This window comes from Cariama cristata, unplaced genomic scaffold, assembly GCF_000690535.1.
Source record: "Cariama cristata isolate BGI_N322 unplaced genomic scaffold, ASM69053v1 scaffold713, whole genome shotgun sequence".
In the NCBI taxonomy this organism is placed as follows: domain Eukaryota; kingdom Metazoa; phylum Chordata; class Aves; order Cariamiformes; family Cariamidae; genus Cariama; species Cariama cristata.
Genome location: NW_009609906.1, coordinates 30,168 through 36,189, shown reverse-complemented (window position 1 = coordinate 36,189; position 6,022 = coordinate 30,168).

Below are 6,022 nucleotides of genomic sequence, written 5' to 3'. Positions count from 1 at the left end.
TATGGAAAAAAATACTGACAAAGGACTGGAGTATGATTTGGCTGACCCTCCCTGCCAGGTAGCAAAAGTCTCACTGAGGTGGGGTTGTGTCCCTGGATACAAAAGAACGTGTTGTACGTCACTATAATTAGCAGTCGAAAGCTCTGCTTTTGATCAAGGTGGACAGAGCTCCCATAGCTTTGACAGAAAACTATGCGAGAGAAGGATCTCAAATCCAGCTGAGAAAGAGCTGAGGTATCTCAAGCCTATTGCTACTCCCCTGAAAGCCTGCGCAATGAAAATAGCAGAACATCACTAAACCATCAAACCTTATGTTAGAGGGTCAGAAAAGCAAGAAAGAGAATGAATAAATAATATTGTGGAAATTGTATTCCCCAATCTAATCCACTCGATTTCATTTCTAATAGTGGTTTCTCTGCAAGTGCTAAAAATATATTGTAGGAGGGAGGTATGTGTGTGTATGTAAACTGCTGTAAACAGTCTTGCCACAGGAGGCTTCAGTAGCTGTTAATCCAATGGTAATTCCACCGGGAAGAAAGTCATCCCATTTCAAAGCCTGGATTGTGTATCATTTCTGTCTTCATTCAGTTTTCCAAAGAGAGGGATGGATGCCTCCGAGCTTCTCTTGAGTGTAACTTAAGCCAGGCAGGGCTTTGCAAGCTACTCTCAGACAAGTGTCCAAGTTATCAGGGCAAATCCAGAAGCAGAAAAGCTTTATCATGACAAATGAGTGAAGGGAAACATAAACCCAGTGATTGTGTGGTTGGAGCAGTGTAATGCTATATTAAGAGGCAGTTTAAGTATGATTTAGCAGCATATAGGCTTCATGCTGAATCTTGGCTCAGGCATGAGCCACATTTTAGTAATCTAACTGAAGGATAATTTTTGAGCAAAAGCTTTAAGCAAAAGCCTGTTCCTTGGTGTTACAGTCCATTGTGTGATGTTATCTTCCTTAGACATGTCCCTTAAACATGGCATCATTCCTCAGTGTTTCCCTTATGATATCACTAAAAACTAAAAGTCCTTGGTAAAAATAGGACCAAGCCAGATGCTGGATCTGTTAACCAAACTGAGTTCATGCTGAAGACTGGGAGAGGGAAAAATCAGCACAAAGCTACCACAGCACTCCTTTACAAGACCAACTGCAGCAACGTAAAGTCATACAGACCTGTGTAGCTCAGGTGTAGGCACTACGGCGTTCCCGCCTGGATAGCTGTTCTGTGCATGAAGGGGGATACTGGACTGCTTCTATGGCTGTGTACTGGTATTGATGCCATTTGTGCCACTGCTGTAACCGGGACACGAAGACACCCAGCCAGCCAACGGATAAAGCTGTATTGGGGCATGGTGCAGGTAGAGTTTAGACCTGGGATTACAGACCCTTCTGTGAAGTGGTGGCCTTTGGGTGCCTGTGCGTGCTCCCAGGCTGCCTCTCTGTAGAATATCCTAACATGCAGGCAGTCAAGTCATGGATCTAACTCTAGCCACTCTGCAAATGCAGTAAAAAAGCAGACTCATTTTTAAAAACTGGTTTTTGAAGTTGTAGATGAGAGACCGGTGATAGATGTGGAGCAACAGGGAAATCCTAGCACAAGGCAGCTCGCCTCTCTTTAACACCAGAAGGCTTGTGATGAGTCAAGTCTGGTAGATTTTCAGATCCATCAGGGAGCATAAGCTGCAAAAGTCAGTGGTGGGCCATGAGAGTGGGAGCTGGGATCCTGAGGTAAAGAGTGAGGAAGTGACATTTTTAGTTAAAAGAGAAAAAAAGAAAGCCATTGTCTGGAGATCATAGGCCATGATGGGCAGTGAATCGACACTGTGCTGATATTGTACCAAAGTTTCACACTGACTTATTATCACCTAAATAATGTATCACCTTCCCTGTGGAAGTGCTGATCCCTAAATGGTAAATTAACATTCAATAGAAATGTAAACTTACATAGAAAATGTAAACTTACATTTACAAGTGGGCTTGTTTTGTTCCTCAGCTTTTATAGGTCTTTTAGAAAAATTTCACAGACTCCCCAGTGTCTTTAGAAGTAATGCATGTAGCTTAATGAATGAAATTGTGCCCCAACAGACAGCCAAGAAAAACCTGCCTTGTCCCTTAGCACTGCCCAGTTCCAGTTGTGGAAGTGGTGATGCAAATGTGTGTCAGGAGTGATGCAGCTCTAGTGGATCCTATTTGGAAGCATGGAGATTGCTAATGGATCTCTGGAAGTCCTTTTGCAGGCTGTGATTGTGGGCTGCTAATTAGAAACGGGATTTGACAGCCCAGCACTGAAAGAGAGAGGGAAAAGTAGGAAAGAGATTTTTGAACAGGGATGCGATAGGAAAGGGGACACGAGGGCAGGTGCGTACGGTGGGGAGGGCTGGGACGGAATGGACATGGCTCCTCCAGCTGAGCTGTACCCCATGAGCGATGTGGGGTCCCAGCTCCGGGTGCTGTGCCTGGGCTGGTCCCTGTTGCCCAGGGGGTGGCATTGCCGAGCTGCCCTGCAGCAGGATGCAACCCTTGGGGGGGCCGTTTTCGACTTCCCCCTCGCTGCAGCTCGTCCGCTGAAATGGCACTGTGTTAGGTCTGGGTTGAAAGTTATCTGAGTGGTGCATGGCAAGAGCATAGCTGAAACCTGCCCTCCTTCTCACATCTTTTGAGACATTTTCTTGAGTGGGAAATTGCTGGTGAAGTCCCTCTCTCCAGGCAGAGCAGAGTTACCCTGGGCTATTACAGGCATGTCTAAGGGCAGTGGATGTGAAGCCATGGGAAGAGAAGTCTAGCTGCACAGGGATGAGCAAGTAGGTGGTGGTGGTGTGCCAGTCACAGGGCCAGACTAGCAGATTGTAAAGCTTGGTACCCTGCTGAAAGGCTGCAGGCTGGGCTCCCTCTCCCTCAGTCCCACACGAAGCCAGGTTATTTTGGCCTCTGCCTTTATGCGTGGGAGGTTATGCTATCCTAACCTCACACCAGCTCTACCTGGAAACTACTGCCAGCTTAATGTAATACAATTTCTATTTGTACTTATGTCCTGGTTTGACTGCCTTAAACAGTGACAACTTAACAGGGTACATCGCTGGTGGTGGCTCCTCCTTCCAGTAACACGGCAGTGCGCAGCCATTCTGGCCTGTTCTGTGAAAGTGCTCTTTGACTTCAAGCCAAGACTGATATGGCAAATAGCATCTGGGTCAGACATGGATTTTTTTGAATACAGCACGTGGGTCTCTCATGATCATTGCAAAAGGCGATGTGAGGAAGTACCGGAGCAGGGAACTACACAGAGGGTTACAGTGTAAAGCAAAGACACAGAAGGATCTGCCAGTCCTTACTGGAGTCTCACTGACACTTTTTTCTTGGCTCACATCTGTCTGCTCTTCTGCTCTCATCTCAGCATGAAATCATTTATTTTGTAAAGAACAGAAAGAGCAGAAGTTTCAGGCAATGTCATTCCCTTGAGTGAGGGGACGTGCACACAGTGACAGCTTCAGGCTGCGCGTGAAGGCAGGCCCTTCAGGGAAGACAGCTTGACAAGTCCCTTGTCTGCATCTTCCTCTTTGGTCTAGAATCGAGGGAAGGCTGGTAAACAAGGACTGCACGGCATTCAAAATAAAGAGTTCAGCCTACGAAATAAAAGACGCTAACGGAGGTCTCTCCTTGGCTTTCCTCCTCCCACGTGGGAAGGAGCTGGTTGACAAGTCCCTTGTCTGCATCTTCCTCTTTGGTCTAGAATCGAGGGAAGGCTGGTAAACAAGGACTGCACGGCATTCAAAATAAAGAGTTCAGCCTACGAAATAAAAGACGCTAACGGAGGTCTCTCCTTGCTTTCCTCCTCCCACGTGGGAAGGAGCTCAGCAACATCCTCAGCAGTGCAGGAGCTGGGTCTCTCTCACACTGTTCTTCACATCACTCTCTCTTTTGGGGGTTATACATGCAGAGTTTTACATTGTCCCTTTTAGGAGGCAGGTGTGAAACACCTAGGCTTTTTGCAACGGTCTGGCATTAAATTCGTGCAGGAATACACAGAACAGTATTGCACAGAGCAGGAGAGGAACTAAATTAATTCCTATGCAAGGGGGTAAAATTACTGCAAGGAAATGAAGAACCGTGAGACCTGAATACTTTTGCAAAACTGTCATGCTGCAAAAGGGTCACTGAACTTTTTGGTGCACAGAAGGATGAAAAATGCTGTGCATAATCAGCTAGCTCGAAAGAAATTTTAGAAACAGAATGAGATAGTGTTTAGTTTTTTCTGTACTCCAGTTTTACACACTCCTACGTAATTAATACACAGCTGCCAATGTTGCCTTTTCTTGTACAGGATGCATTTTTCAAATTAGACCAAAGTACAAAACGTGCAAGTCTTTGTAATATTATAGCAAAGAGGTTTCGCTCATTCAGAAGGTGCAAGCACCAGAATTAAATCGGGGTGACGCGTGGGTGGTTTTGGGACCAGTTCAGCTCACACCTGTCACTTGCAGCGACCAGGCAAAGTTTGCTGTGCGTTGGCCCATCACTTTTGAAATTAATGGGAAAACTCACGAACATCAGGGAACACCAGAACCCACCAGCTGTGGAAGAGCCCAGCACCTCTACCCTTTTGAATTCAGGCAGTGAGATCAGCTACGTGCATTTGATAACTGCTAGGCGGGGAGCAGCTGAAATAGATTCTGTTTCATGGCCTGTATTCAGGCTAAGAGGATGTCAGACTTTGCGACTGCTGTGACTGATCTAAGATCAGTCCCTGCTGGGTTTATGGCCTGCCAGAAATCTCCTGAGCCAGTAAATCCGCATTTCGGTGGCTCTGGTGCCTGAGGAGCTTCCAGGCAAGGCAGGGCTGCCAATGCTCCGAGCATCCTGGATGCCCGCCCTTGCTCTCCCCAGAGCAGCCATAAGTAAGTTTGCCTGAAGTGAGGGGAAGAAAAAGGCAGGGAGAATGGGCCAGCCTTCACAGCAAGAGTGGACATCCACAAATCAGAACTGCCCCTCTCCTCTCCATCCCCAACCACTTTAGCTCCCCAAAACTACCTCCATAAACAGAAAATATGGGGGACCGACCCCTCTGCTGACATCCATTTGGGACGGCCATCAAAGCGACCGATAGGTCCACATGAGAGCCTGGCCCATCACAGAGCTGTCAAACCAGTTTAACCCATTTAACAGGTTTTTGGAGACTTCATTTTGGTTTTCAGTTACTGAAGCTTGGGAGGCTTCTGTGGAGGGGGGTGATGAAAACACTGCCAGGCCTGCCTATGCGGGGAGGTGAAGGACTGCTGTTCATCCCTGGGCTACGTTTGAGCCGTTACTTCTATACCTTTCATGAAGGAATAATAATGCAGAAGTCACTGGTATTATTAAGATAGCTGTGTTTGTCTATTTGTTTTAGAAAAATGTAGAAATGTATAAGATTTTTTCTGTAACGGATCTTTGTTCACGTCCCAGCTATGTCACCTTACGGAGGCCATATTCCAGGAGAGGTTCAATGAAGGCAGTGGTATGTTTGAAGCCGCTAGCCAGAACACGGGTATTTGCCCCGGCTCCCCTCATCCTCGTTTTTACATCGTGACCAAATATCTCATCAGTGCCAGAATCAGGCCCTAAGCAAGCTGGTTTCTAAGTGAGTCCAGGTTTTTGTTTTGTTTTGTTTTAAAGAAATATACTTGGGATAAATATCCTCTGGCTTGTAAGCTCTAAAATACATTTGGGCAATTTCCCATATTTTTCATAGAATCATTATGGTTGGAAGAGACCTCAAAGATCATCAAGTCTCTCTAGTCACAAAAGCAAAATGCTTACTTTAATTATTTTCTTATATAGTGACATGGTTCCTGGGGCTGGGGAATCTGTGAGAGTGGAAAACATGAAAAATAGCCTACCTAGAGACACAGGTCCTCAGCTTTGGTCTGAGCAGGGAGGAAGGAGCAAGGCTTGCACGTGCCAGACAAAATGAGCGTTAGATTACATTTGGAAACTTCTGTGGGCATTGAATTACTGGAAGATAAATAACTGTAGTGATTATTTATCAAAAAG